Source organism: Typopeltis vanoorti, chromosome 9 (genome assembly GCF_054136105.1).
Source record: "Typopeltis vanoorti isolate ZY-2024b chromosome 9, IOZ_Tvanoo_1.0, whole genome shotgun sequence".
NCBI classification, from domain to species: Eukaryota; Metazoa; Arthropoda; class Arachnida; order Uropygi; family Thelyphonidae; genus Typopeltis; species Typopeltis vanoorti.
The window spans coordinates 37,776,619-37,798,273 of NC_143557.1; the positions used below are offsets into that span (position 1 = coordinate 37,776,619).

Genomic DNA, 21,655 nt, shown 5'->3' on the forward strand with positions numbered 1-21,655 from the left:
ACTCTGTGCTGGGCCAGGCCAGATTTTTCAGATTTATTGTTGTTGATATAACATTGGTGATCCTGTAGTCATTTTTCAACCGAAAGTCCTCTTTGTGCGAAATACGAGCAGAGGCAATTACACTGAACCTGGTAAACATCATGAAAGGAGAGAGGAGCCTATTTATCTTTTGTGGATGGTAACCAGAAGGTTTTTTTTTTTTTTTGTTAGGAAGAATGCAGGGACTAAATATCTTCTCAGGATCTAAAGATCCTGAAAAGATATTTGGTCCCTAGTTTTTGTAATTGCCTCTGAGATGCCTGCTATTTATGGAATTGGGACTCACTGTAAATGTTTAGGGTTCTTAGGGACAGTCTTGTAAGTGCCCAGGATGTGTTCCAATTCTTGTTGGAGATCCTCGGATTGGAGCAGATAATGTATAATCTATTAAGCAAAGTTTTTGATAATGTCCATTTTTTGAGAGGGTTGATGATGGGTTGAATCTTGTGGTATGTAATAACCTGTGAAAGCAGGTTTACAATGAACCGATATTGTAAACATTCCAGATGAGGCACAGGAAAGGAGGATATCCTGGATGACTAATTTTCAATCTTTAATGCATAGGCTGTTGATTTTGGTTAAGAATGTGGGTAGAGATGTTTCTGATTCTTGCCAGATGGCTAATACATCATCCATGTAGCATACCCAAAAGAAAGGTTGAGTTTGTACTGAAGAGTGTAGGGAGTTTCAGTAAGGAAATACCTTGAGTAGGCCTGGTTGGCCAAGTGGTTAGCCTATCCGCTCTCCCGCCATGAGCATGGATGTTTGTGATTGTCTGTGAAAATACTAGTGGTGGTGATCAGTGGTAGATGGCATTGGTGTAGATGATGAAAGTAGTTGTTGGAAGTGGAGAGCTGTGGAGTAAGTGCCCTCCCTCAATGAGTCTTTGGACTCCCTGGGTGTCATATAATAATAATAGTAAATATTACTTACTATTATAATAACGAAATTAACTCACGTAAAATATTCTTTATCAGTAGAATTTTCTCCTGAGTATCACAGGCATCCTCATTACAAGTACAAAGGCTAATTAAACAATAACTGATATATTCACAAAGCGCCACCTAAGTAGCTAAAGTAAGATAACTAAAAACGGTTCTTAAATTTGCTATTTTTTTTTTTTTTTCAAAATAAATTTAGGAAATTTATTTTGAAATTAGCCTTTGTACTTGTACTGAGGACGCCCGTAATACTCAGGCGAAAATTCTACTCATAAAGAATACTTTATATGACTTAATTCCGTTAGTATAATAGTAAGTAAGTGTAGGGAGTCTTCAAGATGTTCTAAGTAGAAATTGGCTAGTTCAGGAGACAAGGCTTCCCATTGTGGCTCCTTTGATCTGTTTTCGGACATTATCGAACTGCTTGATTTGATCTAGTTATGGTACGGTTGGTTTTTCATTTGTACAGCCTTGGCACATCTTTTGGAGAACCAGTGTTCAGTTAGGGAATGGCAGTTCAGAGTTGTGTGGGGGATGTATGTTTCCATGCCGGTTAGGATTACTTTGGTGATAAGTTCAGTGCATATGTTTGGGTTGGAAGGCTGGAAGCAATAGTCCAGAGAAGACACGCAATTACTAGACAAGAAATATTTCGGAGATAGATTAATGTGGAGAGATAAGACTTGGGACTCCTTGAAGATGCTGAGGAAAAATGATATCAATCTGAAGAGTTTCAAATTACATAGTGTCTGGCCACATTAAGGTGGAAATGGGCATGGTTAAAAACTCTGAAGCCCGTGGTGTTTTTCATATTAATTGCTGAATAAAAATCATAGGAGTCTAGAGTTGTATTATTTATTATGATTTGGCAATTATATATGAAAAACACCACGGGCTTCTATACATATATATATATATATATATATAATATTAAAACAACCTAAGTAGTTTTGATATTTAAAAATAATAGACTTTTTTTAACACTGGAATTGCCAGTGTTAAAAAAAAATTAACATGCAAAACTTCTTGTTTTATAAGAAATAATTATAGAATGCGCTTCAAAGGCTTTCGCAATTCACGCGTAGTAGGCATGATGCCAGAATACCACCATACTAATATTTACAAACTAACTACACTAAAAACACTATACTTTATTTCTTATAGTGATATGTAAATAAAACCTAATATTCGTTTATTATAACTTAGTGCTACACGTTATACAAGTCTATAAATTCTGTGTCTGCATAGGACTATATTTGTAAGTAGTAAAAAAATATTTTTGTATTTATTGAAAATTTTTATTTTTATATATGATTGTTTTGTTTGCGCAACGTTATATATGGTTTGAACATAACACGCACTGAAGAAATTTTGTCTAATAAAGATTGATATTTAATCTTTATTAGACTTATGTCCTTGATTCCGTAATCAGCGAAGAGTGTCAATTAAATTATTGCTAGGAATACGAATATCACCTAACAACCGCTAGTTATGTATTCTTCCACTCGCGTAGCTAATGTGCAAGGCAAAAAAGATGTTTTTGGGGATATGCTTACATATTATATAAATTTTTGCTTAAGCACGCAACATTCACTTTAATAACAGACGTTGGTTTATGATTTGGATGCATCATCTGCGAATTACGCTCTTTCTCGCGTTAATTTAAGTGCTGTTCATGTGTATAAACTTGCGATCCAGACAATCCGGAGAGAGAATTGATTGCAAACAGTAGGCAACGATTGAATAATAAATATTGATTTTTTTTAAAATTTTTATTTATTTATTTTTAGCATTTCTTGTTGTAATAATATAATTTTGACGGTTCTTGATTTTTAATATAATTTATTTTTAAAACGAGGTAAACAGATAACGATTTCCATAGTGTAGATGAGAATTCACAAATGAAAATAGCTCTCAAGCGAAATGAAACCTACATATGGGTTCCTAGCCATGTTTCTTTTAATTATGCAACATCAGCTCATGCTCACGGCTAGGATTTTCGTAACCTCACGATCACTTCGAAGGACAGTTGACCCTTGAAGAACGCGGGTTTGAACTGCGCGGGTCCACATATACACGCGTTTTTTTTTTTTTTTTTTTTTTGAATAAATATATTGGAATTTTTTTTTTCGTTATTTCGACAATTTGAAAAAACTCACAGACGAACTGCGCAGCATAGATATATCCAGGGCCGTTTCTACATTTTGCGGGGCCCTGTGCGAAATGGAAAAGTGGGGTCCCTGAAAGTTAGTAACGTTTATGGAAAATTTAAATGGAAGAATATCTTGTTAATTAATTAAACCAAATATGAAAAATATTTATGCACATAAATAAGTATGCTCTTTAGCATCAATTTAAGTAAAGGGAAAAAATTAGTTAAAATAAATCTGTTTGTATGTACATGATATATTATTTTATTATGTAAGTACACATCATCATATAAATACGCCAGAACACTGATTTATTTAATAATATAAATAATAATATAAAAATATAAAAAATTAAAAACATTTTTACTACAAAGAATGAAATATATGTATAACAACTTATAAGATTTAAAAGAAATCTTAATATATTAAATTTTATTTAACCAAATGCGCTTATCAATAAAATCATTTATAACGCTAATCAAAATTCAATTTTTTTGCAATTTCATGCTCTTGAGACATAGAAGATCGCAAATAGCTTTTTATTAATTTTAATTTGGAAAATGGCCTTTCTGCTGATGCGACCGTAACTGGACTGGTCAATAATATTTTAAATATCGTAGTAATATTTAGATAAATATCCAACAAATTATTTGCAATTATGAATTTTAACATATTAATGGGTGCATCTTCTGGAACAATATTTCTAAAAAATAATTCATTGTAAAATTCAGATTCATCAATATCTGTATTTAATTTTTGATACAGCTGTTTGTAGCAAAATTTTAATTCATTTTCTGTCATTTTCTTATTAATTTCATATCATAAAGAAATTCAAATAATTTTTCGTGAATTTCATACAATTCAAATATTTTTTTGACAGATTATAGAGCAGTATCTAAAATTACAAAAAAGAAATTTATCCTAAAATTATCTTTGTTATCACCTATGTGTGATTCATCAGGCGTTTCATAATCAAAAAATACTTTTCTTCGACGTACTCGACTTTCTTTAAATTTAATTTCTATTTCTAATAGATTTGACAGTTCTATAGCAATCTCAAAACAGCTATCAAATCCTGATATTCTATGTACTGCACTAACTCTTTAATATGCTTAGTTGCTACGTCTATGGGAATTTTTGCATTTTGTAATACTTTACTTACTAAATTAACTTTTGACAAAAGCTCATACCAAATTACAAGGCTTAGTATAAACTCAAATGAATCTATTTGTTCATATATTGAAACCACTTCTACTTTGATAGTATTATCTGATGCAGTTTTAGATAATTCCTTTAATGCATTTAAAAATTCTGGAATTTGAAAACGTACAGCTCTAACTGATTCTATTCTACATTCCCATCTTCTATCACATAACGGTTTTAGAGTTAATTGTTTAACAAATTTCTTTAATATGTGCCAACGTGAAGTTGAGGCAACAAATAATGTATATATTTTTTGTATAACATTAAAAAATTCATTGCTATAATTGATGATTTTGCGACATCCTCTAAAATCAAATTTAAATTATGACCGGCGCAAGGAGTATAAAATGCCTTTTCGTTTTCATTTAAAATATAAGCACGGACTCCCTTATATACTCCTTTCATATTCGCTCCGTTATCATACCCTTGCCCTCTACAATCTTACAATTTAAGATTTAATTTATTCAAAAGTGATTTTATATTTTCTTATATACCTTTACCAGTAGTGTCATTAGTTGTTAAAAACGTTAAAAAGTGTTCACGAATTTTAATATCTGCTTCAAATATATGTAAAAATCTAAAAATTAATGAAATTTGCTCCTGATGTCTAACATCAGGAGTACAATCGAGAATTATTGAATAGTACTTTGTCTGTCGTATCATATTTACAATATTTTGGTGAATTTTGGTTCCGATATCAACAGTTAATTCATTTTGCACAATGGGTGATAGATACGAATTTTGTTTCTTACCTATAATTTTTTCCCCCGAACATCGCATTAAATGATCTTTTAAAAGTGGATGAAATTCTGCAATTAATTCTATGATTCCTAAAAAATTACCATTATGGGCTGTGTACAAAATATCAAAATTTCCTCTAAAAGCTAAATTATGTTCAGATAAATAGAGAATTACTGCTACTATTCGTCTAAAATTATGTTCAGATAAATAGAGAATTACTGCTACTATTCGTCTAAAAACATTTCTTAACCATTCTGCTTCAAATTTTATGACATTTTGATTTGCCTGATCAATTGTATTGATTTTTAAATTACATTCCATTTGTGTCCATGAATACATACATTTCATGTGCACTGGATTTCGTTCGTGCGACTTTAATCTTTCACTGACTTGTCGCCAGTCATAAAATCTATTATTAGATAAAAAAAATATCATCAGAAGAAAATAATTTGCAACAAAAACAAAAAATAGAGTTGGAAGAGTTTGAATATACAAGCCATCTTCTGTTTCGCTTATCTCAATTGTCCTAACATAGTGAGCTGTGGAAAACACCTCTTGTTGTCATCTTTTGGAAAATCATTTTCAGTTGTACACCGTTGTTGTAGTGTTACATTGTTCAAAATTTTGGGCCATGTTGCTGGATCATCAATAGTAAATAGTTCACCTTCCTCTGGTGTCTCAGTTTTATGATCTTCAATACTCATTGTTTGTTGCGTCATGTGTCATGCGTCATGTTCTCCGCTTCCTTTGAGTATTTCAGAACTCATTATTAATTAATGTTGAAGCCGAAGAACTGTTTGTAGTTATTTCAGAACTCCCGTTATCAGCTGATATATCTGAACAAATATATGAGTTCAACTTCATAAATTGAAACAGTGAATTTCTTTCACGTTCCCCAGCCTCTTCTTTTTCTTGTTTTCGCTTTCGTTTTTCATGCCCACTTGGGTATTTTTTTTCATAATAATCTCTCTCACGACTAGTCATACTCTAAAATAAGTTAATAAATTTTAACAAAATTACTTACCTGATTCTCCTTATATGCACTCCACAGCATTCTTCTGCAGCTCATGTTTAATGATATTAGTCATCCATCTAACTTCTGCTTCATTAATCCTCCTTACCTTCAATATACAATTTAGCCACGATGAGTCTTTTGACTCCATGGAGGCCTGAATAATAATAATAATATTATTATTAGAAAATAAATAAATCTAATATAGATTGAAAACTGCTATTGAAGAAAAATTCTGATGTCGGATAACCTAAAACCAGTTTATAAAATATATTTTTTAAGATATTTTGCAAGTAATGTCACATAAAAAAATTGCCATGACAGTACGTGCATATACTTACTTGTTCATAAAATCATAAACTAAAATAAAAAAAACTCCTTAAAATTATTAAAAACACCTGTTTTAAAATGCATTTTTCCCTATTTAACACTATGTTGTACGATATTGTTATATATCTTAGAGTAGTTTCAAATACTACCGCTCTAGCGCTACGATCTTAAAATTTATTCCATATAACAATTACTGTTTATCCTAATCTTATTTCTGATAACGGCGCGTCGAAAGAACGACACACCGTTATCAGTTTGATTCGAATGTATTTTCATGAAAAATTCGGTGTTTATTTTACCAAGAAAATACATAAAAACTGTGCGGTGGCGCGGGGCCCTATCCCACCGCACAGCTTGCACACCCATGAATACGGCTCTGCATATATCAAAAAAATTAACTAAACGTTAGATATATCATGAATGCATAAAATATGCGTAGATACTGGTCTATTTTTATCATTCACTGCCACAAAATATACACAAATCTGTGAATAATTTAAAATTTATCAAGCCTTAGCACACAAACATTTACAGACCGCATGACGCCATCTGTAGTCGAGAGAAATGTAAACAAACTTAAAGATGCAGTATTAAATCATAACTACATAAAATAACTGTTAATTAGTTAAATTAATTATCATAAAATAAAAAAATAACGAACATTCACTAGTATATAGGCTAGGCTACCGCGAAGTAATTGTATTAATTGCACTAGGCTACCATAAAACAATCATGACTAAACAAACACGTAATAACCACAGTAATAAGTTTTACTAAGTAGATATTTCATACAGTAGATATAGCATGCAGCGCCCTAACTGTATGTTATTCCTAGTATTGTTTGAATTAACTGTACTGACGATGTCCTTAGATACTAAGGATGAAATATCTACTTATTAAAACTTATTACTGTGGTTATTACATGTGTTATATTACTGTGGTTATTACATGTGTTTGTTTAGTCATGAATTCTTCACTGGTTTCATTGTACAATAAAACAATCCTATTGCTGCTTCTTCGTTATCAATACATGAATCGTTATACCTGTAAATAAATATGAATAATTTATTTTTCTCATTATGTTTTCATTTTTGATGTCTAGTGTTAGTAATACGTATAACATCTACACTGTTTTGTATCATATAAGACAATATTGATGTAGGTACTGATTCATCTTGTAAACAGACGATAATCTTACGGTATCGATAAGTACAGTACGGTAGATATGTTTTCACTCCATTATGCTTTTCTTTAATAACATTTTCTTTTCTATAGCTTACTTTGTTGTAAGTATATAGTATATATACGAGGGTGGTCTGAAGCGTTCTCACCTAACAATGAAAAAACGAATTTATAATTTCAAAATTATTTTTCAACATAATCTCCCTTAAGACTAATACATTTATTCCAGCGATGCTCCAACGCCTTTATCCAATCCTTGTAGTGGTTCTCAGTGAGACCTGCAAAATACCTCTCTACAGCTGCAATCACCTCTTGAATTGAAGAAAAACGCTGATCAGCGAGGAAGAGTTTTAGTTTTGGGTGGATGTTTCAACAATTCATAGTGCAGATCCCTTAATTTTCCCATTGCCAAAACACCTTTGTGGGCGCATTGTCCTGATGAAAGATGACTTTTTTTCTTCTGCAAGCCGGGTCTTTTCTCACGAATTTTTTCATCTGGTCTGGTTAAAAGTTCGGATTAATATTCCTCAGTTATTGTTTTAACCTTTTCAAGATAAGCAGAATGTCTTTCCTGCTGAATGAACCGACTTTGGCGCTGAACAACCGCCTTCTGTCCATTGTTTGGATTCTGGTGTGTAATGGTGAATCCAAGTCATACCCAAAGTAATAAATTGACGCACAAAATCAATTTTATTCTTGTTAAAACGCTCCAAGCACTGTTCAGAGATTTTCATGCGAATGCATTTTTGATCTGCTGTGAGTACGCGCGGCACCCATCTTGCGCAAAGTTTTTTCATTTGCAATTCTTCATGCAAAATATATCCTACATGTTCTTTTGCAATGCCTGTAGTCTCAGCAATTTCATGCACTTTGACTCGCCCGCCAAAGTGCATGAAATACCATACCATGCACTTGATCAATGATTTCTGGTGGTGGTACACTTTTTAGACTTCCTTCACGTGGATCACTGTCGAAAACGAAGGAAAAGAGTGCCCATAAACGTATATGAACTTCGAATGAATTTCTTTTGGCGTTAAACCTTCTTTTACAAAGAATTTTATAACCGCACGATACTCAATTTTTTATCTATTTCAAGAGATACAGACAACACTTTTGCTCTAAACAGCTGTATAAAACAAACTACTTGATAGAATGACTTGCAATTTCACAAGGATGCTTATGACAGATGTACTAACTTAGAAAAAAAAAATCTTGCCGATAGTGTTGCCACCTTTGGTCGAGGCCGAGAACTTGTCAGACCACCCTCGTTAACCGGATTCTGTAATCAGTTTTAAAATATTCTATCAGTTTACTTATGTTCACAAGCTTTGGTTGGCCACATTGAAGTAATCATCGTATGCATATTGTGCATTAATTAAAATTACTAAATTTTTTCCTATCATTAATTCTTTCCGAATATCCTGAATAAATGTTATATGCATTTTATAAAAGTTAAATTTTCGATTTTTGAAATTCGACTGTGTAGAGAACAGCTTTCTGTCAGGTTGACAGCTAAGATAGTGGTAGTTCTTCTCCACATTACTTTTGCGATGTAGAGAAGTTTTGTGCCATCTGTCAGTAAATAATGTACAATAATGTAATTAATATTTATATATACTGTATATAGTGTTAGCAGTGTTCGATTGAGAAGAAGTGTTCTTAAAATGACAGTATCTTTGGAAATCGAGGATGAGATGCGTTTGTTCCAAGAGAGACTAATAGTGTAAATCAACTCAAGAAGAAAATCTGATCTTTCCTATAGATAAGATTATTTCAGTGGTAAGAGGAAATGAATCAAGATCTTTCTTACCAATAAGTAAAGCAGAACTATCCTCTGGAGAAATTATAAGGAGATCAGTGTTCAAGTCGTTGGTTATGAAAATCTGAAATGATCATTTTAGCACTGTTATGCATCTCAAATGAGGAACATGAGGTTAACGAAAGCAAGTCGTTTATGTATAGAAGGAAGGGCATAAGATAAAGTGTTCGGCTATGTGTTACTCCAGAAGTAGTGGGAAAGTCTGAAAAGGGGAACTGGTGACCACTGCCAAAGAATGGAAGGTAGACTTTAAGATGGTAAATTTGAAAAATAAGCGTGTTTGATATGTAGGCCCGACGAAATAGAAATCGCTAACACATGACTTTCTCCAAACCTTTCCAAGGCTTGCGTTCAAAAGTAGGTGACGTCACTAGGAAATCTGCTGTGAGCAAAAGGGGTAAAATCCACATTGGTAGCCTCTAATGAATTAGTTCCCAAGCTGGGGAAAAGGTTTGCTCTTTGTCCATTATTTTCTAGAGACCTGAGTTTGGCGAGGACAACAGTATGATATTTTGATGGTCGATTTTTATCTACGATCTTTTGCAGAACATAGGCTTGTTTCTATTCTGTAGTGTAGATGCCAGAGGAGTGTGAAAAAAATGTAAAAGCAATGTGGAATAACATGTTCAATCTGGAGCATAAATTTTGTGCACAATTAGGTATCCTCATAATCATGGATCTGTTGTTATCCAGGCTATTAAGATTTCTTCTGGTGAATTTGTTCTGCTTTTCTGGTGAAAGAGATGACGCTTGCTACAAACGGTTCTTAGTGTAAAAGCAGATAATTTACTTTGTTGATCTCAAGAAGGACTGGAGCAGCAGAGTGGTTTCAGGAGGTTACCTTTATCACTGGGTGATCTTACAATGATACCATTTGGATGAGAGAGATGGGCAGAAACATGAAAGGCAGAAGTTGTCCAATAGCCTTGGTGAGGGATAAGAGCTCTTGACTACCATTGAGCAGAAGGCTTTTTTTTTCTTGCAATTATTGAGTCAGATTGGGATTTATTGGTCCTTTTTTTATATTTTTATTAACTGTTGAAAGCTTCTCTCTTATCTGATTACGAAGCAGGGTTTTTTTTTTAACGTTTTGCTACACTAGTTGTAAAATCAGAATTTGGAAAATGTTAAAAGCAACAAAAGGAAATGCAATAATGTATTTGAGAAATTTCGAGGTAATTGCTGATGCTGCAGTCAATATTAGTATGAAAAATATTTTGTGTTCAAGTTTTCTGTTCCAGATTATATGTGAGCTAATGGTTTGTGTGTCAATGTAGGGTCTCCGCGATGAGTCTTTTGACCCCATGGAGACACCGTTATAATAATAATAATGTAAAATTTCGGATGTTAATGTTGCCATTTTCTTGTCTAGCTACAACCTGCAGCGAGCGCTAAATTAATTTGCTTAAATCGCGTAACTACAAAATCCATCACCTTTGCTCAAGTTGTTTGAAAGATACAAGTTCAAGTGACTCTTCTATTTAGACAGTAGATACACTCAACAAATGTTTCTTCTACTGGCTGACGTCAGTTCGTCCACACGGCACAGGCTAAAAGTCACTAAACTAATTAGAGTGTATTGGAATGAGTAAGAGTTATATCGGAGGGTAGACATTGGAGAAAATACAAAATAAAGTAAGTGAAAAATATGATTTATCATATAATTTGTTTTTATAGTACGCTAAAAAATTATTGACTGTGAATTACAAATTCTGAAAGTAAAAATATTATGCGCTACTTTTTGACTGGTGCGCACACCACGCGTTCTTCTTTGAACAACGTAAGTTTGTCGCCGTCATCAGGTTGTTCTCGCTAAAAGAAGGGTAATGTTGACAATCGAAAATGTAACCCTGGTCAGTGTAATACTGTATACAATATAGACAGTTATAACAAATGATCTCCTTGAGTCTTTTTTTTTTTTTCAGTCTTGTTCCTAGTTTATCGATTGGTGCAGATAGGCAGATTTTTTCCTCCTTTCTAAAACTCGAGATTTTAATCCCGCCACTCAGGAACAGGATTCACATAAGTAATTGTTCAGAATGGTTTTAACAGAGATACATCGCAAAAAAAAAAAAAAAAAAAAAAAAGATTGTAGGCAGCCTTTATTAAGTATACTTTTATGCATTTAGAATGGCGTTTTCCATATTATTTGTTATACTTTTTCATTGTTTTAGTATATGTCTTAGGTTGTAGATTCAGGCTGCTCTAAATGATTTAAGGATTAGCATTTAGGCCTGAGGCCTAAACCTCATTGAGAGTTCCGAATTGATTATTTAGAAATAGATAAATTAAGTTACCCATCGAAATATAGTTCTGAGTTATAGCTAGGAGCTTATTATTCACGACTATGTCATTGACTTGTTTTCATTTCTTTTTTACATTAAATTCGTTAGAATACGATAATTCCTTTTACCATTTTATTTTGCATGAAATGCTTTGTTTTGCAGGATCCTACAGATGACCTCGTAGAAAAATGACTTACACATCTAAAAATATAACCCATTTATGGCTTGTTAAATGAATTATTAAATGAGTTCATTCAGATATGTTTGAAGACTTTTTTTATAGTCTTGTACATCTTAGTTTTTGCTGCGCCTTGTAACGTTTTTTGTCTTTGAACATATTTTGTCTCCACTAAAGCTGAACTTATTTTCGTCGATTTTATAGTTAAGATTTTAATTTCATTCAGTTTGTATATTTGTATTATTTTTGCATTGTACAACACAGATTATGCTGAGCTTAAATAAACATAATCTTCGATATCAATTTTATTTTTATGTGTTTTTGAACTCGTGAAAAACCGTTTATTTTTTCTGATCTTGCATATGCTCTTGGGAGAAAATTTCTGACAAGCATCTTTATTTTATTTTATATAATTCATTTATTAGTTTCATATGTATTACAATTTAAAATAATTATATAGACAACCCTATAAAATGCTTGTTCTACTATCAGGTCCTATTTCTGGAAGCAAAACAGCTTGAACATCGATTTTTTATTGAAATGAATGACATAAACTAATACTAAAAACAAGATAAAACAGCAATTTTAATGCACATAGAAACTAGTAAAGAAAAGTGCCAAAAAAAGCGTTGATTTTAAAAATTTCATGTTGATTTTTAAATCAGTTCTTGCATTGTCTTAGTAAGATATAAACCTTCTTTTCTAGTGTTTAAAACGGTGTTGCAAGGCATTTTTGCTTCACCTAGGGATAAAATTAAGCCAAAACTATTTTAATATTTAATCAGGGGAAATTAAAACTATTGAAAATATTTTCTTCATTATGAAAAGCGACAGACTAAATGGGATTAAAGGCTACTAAATTAATGGTAGAGATCTGATTTTATCCTAATACTTTATTAAAAAGATTTTAAAATATTTGACAATTTATGCGTATTAATTGGATAAATGTATTGTTAAATTATATATTTTATAGTTTAAAATTAGCAAATAAAATGCTTTCAATTAGATTGATTTTGAACGAACCCTTATATAAATTTTGCGTGATTGTTTCAACTACTCATTCAATGCAGCTCAATACACTCATGCTTAAGAATAATTACAGGTAAAAATCGTTCTTATGGGAACTATTTAAGATGTTGATAGCATTGAGTTATTGCCCAAGATGCTTCTATGCTTCTTATTACGTTTCATGTTATCAGTAAAAAAATATTTTCGTTTCTGTGGCTCAGCTATTATTGATATCCTCCATTTCAAGGAAACCAAATAACTGATCCTTATAAGGTGGTGTTCTCATCTTTCCTCCTTTACTCTAGTAGAGACGGAAGAGAGGTTTTATTTATCATGAAGTGGATTTCAACTTGTTTAACTATTGTTAAATTTGTAAAATTCAACTATGAGACTTGGATAGTCTGAAAATATTTGATATGTTTCCAGTAGTTTCAGAAATGAGGGGCAAAGTATAGCGCTACAAATGGAATTTACTTTGAAAGTGACTATATTCCGAATTTTATAATTCTTTTATTCTCTACGCAGTTACATCAGTTCGGATACGTTTTGAATGGAACTTGAATTCTCTGAAATACAGGGCGCGGGGGGGGGGGGGGGGAAACGACGTTTTCAAGAGGTAGAAGGCTTTCCTCCCTGTAGAATAGTGGGTTGTTAGCAGGAATATGTTTACATCATGTTCTAGAATTATGCATGTTCATCATCTGTAATAACCGTTTTACATTTATTTTTACCAAAATATCAACTATAATTTTTGTTTGTTTGTTTTCGTTTACTGTATTTTTCCCATGAAAAGAACTGCATCTCATAGGATATGACGGATAGAACAATAGAAATTGTTTGTTTTCGTTTACTGTATTTTTCCCATGAAAAGAACTGCATCTCATAGGATATGACGGATAGAACAATAGAAATTGTTTGTTTTCGTTTACTGTATTTTTCCCATGAAAAGAACTGCATCTCATAGGATATGACGGATAGAACAATAGAAATTAGCATTTCACTTCAGATTTTTATCCTCCTCCTCACTTTTATGCTGCATAATACCTTGAAACATGTTCGTCACTCCAGAATAATTTCGAATGAATTGCGCTGTAAATTAGAGAAAATGGCTCACTGCATTTTCTAACTTTTTTTTTTGAAAAAAAAAAAAAAAGAAGTAAATAAATAAATGAAATGTAACTAAAATATTATACAAGTGCATTCTGACAATCACAGGGAGCTTGTTTTTATAATATACATGGGAGGGTTTTTTCCCACTGACGTACATTAATTTGATAATTCATGTTAATATATCTATCCCTTCCTATGTTCACATTTGTGCTAATTAGCAGACAAAAATAATCAACTAGTTTGCAGACTAATTTTGTCCACTGGTTAGCTGATCAGCACATAGAGCAAAATTGTATTCTGTGCACTCGAATAAACTGCATTCGAATGCAGTGCCCTTTATTCGAAACAGTCGTTTAGTTAACGTGAAAGCCCGAATAGGAAACGAGCGGGACCAGAATTAATGAAGTGCTGCACAGAACACTGCTAGGTTTACTTTGTAAAATTACACTCACTATATAAAAGTTATCTGGATGAATTTTCTGGAAAATACTTTAAGCTATATAAAATGCTTTTGCTATATCGATCATCAGCTGTAAAAATTACAATGTGTTCTTAAAGAAACGTTTTATGGGGTGTGGGGGATCGTAGCCAAACAGCAACACTAGGCCACACACCAGGCACAAGACGTATATGCATGCAAATTTGCATTTTGTAGGAATTAGAAGAAATTCGGGAGTTTTCCTCTTAGTTTTTGAGATGGCACGTTGGAATGTATTTCACGGTATTTGGAGTAGATCACATTACTTCTTTCCGACTGACGAGTCCTCAAGAGTAGTTATAGGAATGCCTGTATTGTCCTCCTGAACCTTCCGCTACACTACGCTGTCGATGCTGGCATAGGATGATCGCAGAGAAGGAGAGAGGGTTTCAGCGCTGGCTAATGGTGGGAGGTTCTTCCTTTTCTGATGAGAACGCCTGCAATTAGAAATTCAGAAAACATCATTCCATTTTATTCAAAAAGCAGAAGAAAATGAGTCCCTAATAATTTTTAAATAGAGACTGAATAATTTATTTATCATTTTTTGTAGAAACAACATGCATTAACCTCTTAACATACAAAGACGTCTGTGACACGTCTTTTGTTTATTGCACCAAAATTGATTTTGAATTTTGGTTTCACATATAAATACAACCGAATATAGACTCTAGACAATCTTGTGCCTATTTCCTTTCAGCCGAGAAAAGTTGCCAACGGTGTATATCGGCTATTTCGTTTGCGTTTGCACAAATTCATCATTATAATGATGAATTTGATCCAGCAAATCACCCTCGCCCAAAAAATTGGCAGAAAAACGACCGCTTTCTGATTTTTAATTGATACGTTAAGGGGTTAATTCTGTTAGATTTGAAAAATGTTATATGAATTATGATATGGCAATAGGTTGTTATGTTTTGTTATCGACACATCATGTGAACAATCAAACTGCATAACTGCAAATCATCTTTATTTCTATGTTACTACAGAAACATAAGTTGCACCAGATACTCTCATAATGGTATTTGGTTGTTTAGAATTAACAACAAGCGATATAGAGGTGCGACAAGATTACATGTAGAGACACCAAAATTAAAGTAAAATTGTTTATTTGTTTGTCATATATTTCAACCTGAATGTGACATCATCAGTGGCTGTTAAGCTAACAAATGGATTATTTAAAACATTTTAGTCTCCAAAAGTTAGATAAGGCTAAAATAGCCATGCTTACGAGGCCTTTTTAGCCCGCTTTTATTTCCAGGACGGGAATAAAAGAGCGCTAGTGGATTTTGTGTGAACATACGAGCCGCATGATGACATAAGGAATAACTCGATCTGGAAGAGATGTAATAAAAAAATGAAAACAAAAAACTGTCAGACTTTCCCAGATTTTTGGTTAAGGATAGGCAGTCGTTACGATTCAAGTTATGACAATGGAGCAGAACTGGCAATGGTGGAGTAAGCGTGTTTTACACCAGAAGATTTTGTGGTCAGTGTCGATACATGTTATGCTAGATTTGATTACTAGCATATTTTTGTTATTATTACTGGCACTAGCAGATTTTTTGTTAACGATGTAAAATTAGTGTTCTTTCAATCTTAATTGCAAATTGTCCAAGTAGGACAAGTAGCAATCACATAGTAAACTCAACTCACTGATTGATAATGCTACCAGTCTAAATAGGCTAGAAGAACACACATAATTAAGAGACATAATAAACTGTCCTCATAGTGTTACATCCGTAATTTTAGCCACATCAATCCAAGCCGATTCTTACATCCTAAGATTTTTTTTCCCTATGGGATCACACTAAATGTACACAGCTTAAAAAAAATCACTGTAGCTGCAGTTGCTCCTGAAATTTGAATCCTCAATTCAAACCCACAGGTGGTTTGAACTACTGGATTAAAATATAAAAAAAAAAAAACAGTTGATTGAACACCGGAAACAACAGATATGAGAGTACGGAGAAGTATTAAGGGAGTGAATAGATGTGCTATCATTGTCTGAAGTCATTAAAAAGGTAAACCTTACAAAGGAACTTAGAATGTGTGAACAAGGCTCACACATTCTAGATGGTATGGTCATTTAAATAGAATGAAAGATGAAATGTTAGCAGACCAGGCGTTTGAAGCAAGAAAAAGAACTAGATGGAGTCCATGGTCTAGGTAGCATGATGCATAATGGAGCTTCAGAAGACAGAAATGTAAGATCTGACAAATGGAACCTTGACATATAACAGACTAATTTGGAGGGAAATTGTGGCAGGAAGTTAGTAATGATGCTCTGGAATTAAGAAAATGTGTATCTTATGTGTAAAGCTTTACTTGACCATCTAGTGTCATTTGATATATCAGATAATTTTTGATGAGACAAAATCATAGTGAAAACCAAAGCAGTTTTGCCTGACGTTAAATGTTAGTGACGGAAAGTTATGCGGGTAATAATAATAATAATAAAAGATATGAAAGATGCTTGCAATGGTCATCGGCGTTTTATCATATAAATGCCAGCAATAAACTCACCTAATGTTTCAATACCCCCCCCCCCCCTGTAATGCTTATATACTTAATGGTATCAGCTATCCAGGTTTTCGCGCAATTCATATTCACTGGTAATTCATTCACTACCGCGTTTTTGCTTTCAATTTAGATTACTCTCTCGTTTTTTAAATCATGAATATATGCATGACTCTCGATTGGAAGTACTATTTGAATAGTCTCTAAGATGTGAGAAACATTATCCGTTTTTTCCCAAGTAATAATAATAATTATTGCTTGCGAAATATCAACTTATTAAAAAATGCAAGAGCAGTGAACCTCAACCACGATTTTGGTTGAGGTTCACTGCTCTTGCATTTTTTAATAAGTTGATAACTGCTTAGTAGTTAAAAGTACAAACGCTTGAGTTAAAGAAGACTAGACCCCCTTGGGAAATCTGCGTTCATGAACCCGGCCGGCCCTCTTCATACCTTAGGAAAATCCTGTGCTGCCACTGCTGTTTTGGGAGACTAAAATTCATTCGTTAAGCGGGAACAAAAAATACGGAATTTTTTCCTGAAGTAATCCGGAAAAAAATTAGCATATTGTGCCGAAATCTGCTTTTCTATAAGAAAATATGATTGGTTAGATTATTCTGAAATAACAAACATCGTAAGTTTTGCTGGATAAAAAACCCTGTCACCACCTCTGTACTACAAGTATTGAACTCAAGTCTTCTCATCAATGAACGTGTTGTTACAAGTTGCAGTTAAGAAAAGAAAACAGCCTCTTAGAGCAATTTTAAAATCAACCAAAGGCTGATTATTTGAATTATCCAGAGAGGGAAGAAACTAAATGGAATTATCTAAAGAGGTGGGAAGGGGTATATACTGTTGAGTATAGATCTTACACCATGGAATACAGCAATGTTTTTTTTTTTTTTTTCATTTTAAGTGCTGAGATATAATTCAGCATTTAAAATGAACTGCTGTTCCCCATTTAATGAAATGACTTGTTTAGATCCAACTTCCTTGGCCATCGCGAGAATAATAATATAATTTATAGTATCTTCATAAGCTTGCAGTGAAGGATTTTTTTTTCCCGCTTTGCATGTTCTCGTTTTTAGAAACAATACCGGTTTGAGAAAATGCACAGACCGCTCATATCCTTCTTCATCCACTCCATTTAAAAATGAGTTGTCAAATGTGCTGAGGATATGAACCATTCTCAGAAGGGCAAACTAGAAATCGCAGACGCAGTATTATCATGCTATTCTATGCTGTAGTATATTAATAACATTACTAAGAGAACGTGTCATCCAATGTGCTCATATAAATCCTTGCAGTGTCGCTCCAAAGCCTTTATAAATTCCTGGGATACCAGTAGTTTCCCGTACAGGCATTCCATAAAGTCAGACCGAAGATTATTACTCTGAACACTGTTAAGTATTATGAAAGTACTTCATTTTAGAAATTATCAATCTGGTCAGCAGTAACGTTTTTTTTGTATAGTAATTCATTAATACACAGTTGTATGCACAGCAATTTTGTTACCTAAGCCTCTTGGATTCAGGCCTGTTTTGCTTAAGCTTTCGATAAATACTAAGAAGGCTTAATTGGAAATTTGCTACTGTTTGAAAACAGGACTCCCAGAAACGTGTATATGTGTGTGTACGAGCTCTCGCGAGCGATTCAGAGTAATGGCTATAAGTAATGGTAACATTTTTGAAATTCTTTTCTTCAAAAACTGACAGCTGCTGTTATATGTTTCTGTTCCTAATTAAGGAGAAAAATCCGTTTTATCAAAGAAAAAATATGTTACTCTACAATTCAAAAGAATCCTTACTATCAAAGAAACATTTCTGTTCAAAACATAATCAGTCTGTGATTGAATGCGATGATCATTTTTGCTATTGATTAGATACTAAGTTAAACGGAGACTACCCGTGCTAGCATTTACGCCGCCATGCTAATTATAATAACTGTGACTAATCTCTACATTCTTTCCCCCACCACCCAAAAAAAATCCGATTCTGCTACGAAATGCTCTTTCATCTTCGCTTATAGGGTTTCCCAGTATATATATTAAAATATCTTAAATGATGCCACTTTTGTGAATAATGGAAATACTTTCCATTATTCACTGAAAATACAAAAGGAACAACAAAATAAAACATTAATATTTCGCTGTTGATCACATACAAAATTAGCCCCCACAACCTGCTTTAACCGCAGCACAAGTTGCTCTCCGTATTATAAATTCTTAAAATCCCCTATTTGGCTTCTTGTGCATATCTCAATCATTACGTGAGGGATCATTTGGGGGGGGGGGGGCGTGTCTGGACGCGCTTTCCTTAAGAAGGGTGTATCTCTGTGTAGTTCCAAGTGACTGGTGGCATAACATTTTAACGACTTTTTTCTCTATATCAATTTTTGTTATTAATTTATAGAATAGTGTTAGGTCGAATAATAGCAAATTGCTAATATTGTGTGAATGTTTGCAGTGTTTACAAATAAATATTCATATCGTAAAAAATTAGTTCCATTCCCAAATACCACCACGAGGGACCTTTTTCTTTAGCATATATATAATAACTGATTCTTCCAAATAAAATTGAGTGACCATTCGTATTTCCTTTATACACTTTATAAACAATATTATCTTTGTGTGTAGCAAAAACTAAATTCTGCAATGAAGCGCAGAATAAATTCAGTTAAGTTTTCGCTGAAAAGTTTGTCTTGTAGGGGATAAGTTTGAAGGGCAGAAAAACCACTGAAAACATTAGGGTAATACGTGCATGTGAAATCCTCATGCTATGATACCTATTCAATATTACTGCGGTTTTCATTAGTGTTTTAGCTGGGAATAGTTATGATCAGTAACTTAATTATCACAGGTGTATTACGCATATAATTTCTTAGACGATAAGAAATTAATGGCACGCATTTTCATTAAAATCCTGAACTTTTACTCTTATCAGAACACTGGAAATCACCGCCAGAGCTATAAGTGAAAGTTATGGGTCGTATAAACTACAAAGAAATACAGATAACGTTAGAAAATGAGCCTGCAGAGTTCTCTTTATAACAGATCCATCCTGCTGCTACGGTAATGACATACTTCCGGGATTTACCGTTCGACAAAATTGATCTCCAGCAGTTAAGATAGTATTATAACTCTGTAAGACAGATAAATTCAGATCTCCAACAGGCTAGTTGCTTTTTTATGGTATCCATTAACTTTGTTAACTGGCCTAACCCTCACGAAGAGCAAAGTGGTGTGAGGATTGTGATATCAGCAAGTGCTGAGCTCCTCATGAAATAACAGTTCCCAATAGCCAAACAAGTAAGCTTCGTTCCTAATTTAGTTTCTCAATTCTAAACTACAGTATGTTTAGTCATCTGCACGAAAGAAATGAAAGTTCGGTTACATCCTCCGAGGGTCAGTGACCCGATGAAATTAATTAGCCTGTTTTTTTTTTTTATTATTTTATCTATGAAATTATTCTTTCGTTGTCTTTCTGACGCAGGCAACATGATAAATGATTTGGCACGCTATCAACTATACACTTCATGCATTTGAAAGACTGATACCACGCAAGTATTGTCTTGTGGCATTCATTTCGTCGTGCTACTGATCAATAATACTTGCTCATTGATGATCAGAAACTTTTTTTTCATTTATTTATTCACTCCGAGAGCAGTTCCTACAAGTTATAAAATCTGTAGAACAGCTCTACGGAGGAAGAGAAATGAGTGAGTATTCTAAATGAGATAACACGAGTTAGACTGAGTTTATTTGAAATAATCGCTGATGATTTACTTGCTGACACAAAACATTCTAAAAGCACTTAGGCAGTCAGTGTACTAATTTTTATAACTTGCAACGTCTAGAATTCTTTTTTAGAATTATAGACGTTAAACAACACTATTACACTCGTAATAAACATGATTAACAATCCTAGACATTCCATTATTCAGAATCTTTTTCGCTCCAAAATTAATTATTATTGAACCAGTAGTATTAAATATTAATCAGTTTAAACAACTACTTAACTTAGAGAAATTGAGAGGCTTTACTCTTTGACTAGCATAGATGTAACTATTCATTACTCTTCACCATTTCAGATATTTATTGCAAAGAACTCATCAATTTCTCTAGTCATTAACAGAATAACGGAGCAAGTTCCGTCTGTATACAGAAAAGGCTTAAATTTCTTACGCCCGCACAGTGTGAGGTTTTTAATATCTTTATAAACTGTAGTAAGCGCATTGCATCTGCCATTCAGAAAGCAGCTGAATGACGAAATTATAATTCTCTTTTTATTTAATTTACTCATACGCCAAAGATGGCAGCACTTGTCTGCTTCTCTTCTCCGAATGCGTTTATAATTAGTGATAATCTTGGACCAGCTTTCTCTGATCGGCTTACCAGTAGAGATTGGATTTATTCAATCTCTACTGGTAGCCAAGAACGAATTTATTTATTATTTATAAATTCAAACCTTTATTTCAAGAAGCCATCCCACACTGTGAACTCCATGTAGGTCGCGTAATAATAGGAATACTTCATTTTTCATTATGAATATAGTAGTGATGCGAATACAACGCACAGAGTAGGAAAATGTAAGTGCTGGGGTTTTAGTGGCAAACCCACTCCCGAAAGGTTGATTGTTTCTAGTATATTACTACTGTGATTTGG

The 21,655-nt window shown here is 33.2% G+C and overlaps 1 protein-coding gene across 1 annotated transcript in view; it reads left to right on the forward strand.

Annotated features, from left to right (window-relative positions):
• The first annotated feature begins 2,219 nt into the window (after positions 1 to 2,219).
• LOC150102980 (uncharacterized) overlaps positions 2,220 to 21,655 on the forward strand; it is a 166,714-nt gene continuing 147,278 nt past the window's right edge. The window contains exon 1 of the mRNA XM_090398061.1: positions 2,220 to 2,238. The gene's annotated coding sequence lies outside the window, so the exon portion shown is untranslated. The remainder of the gene's footprint in view (positions 2,239 to 21,655) is intronic.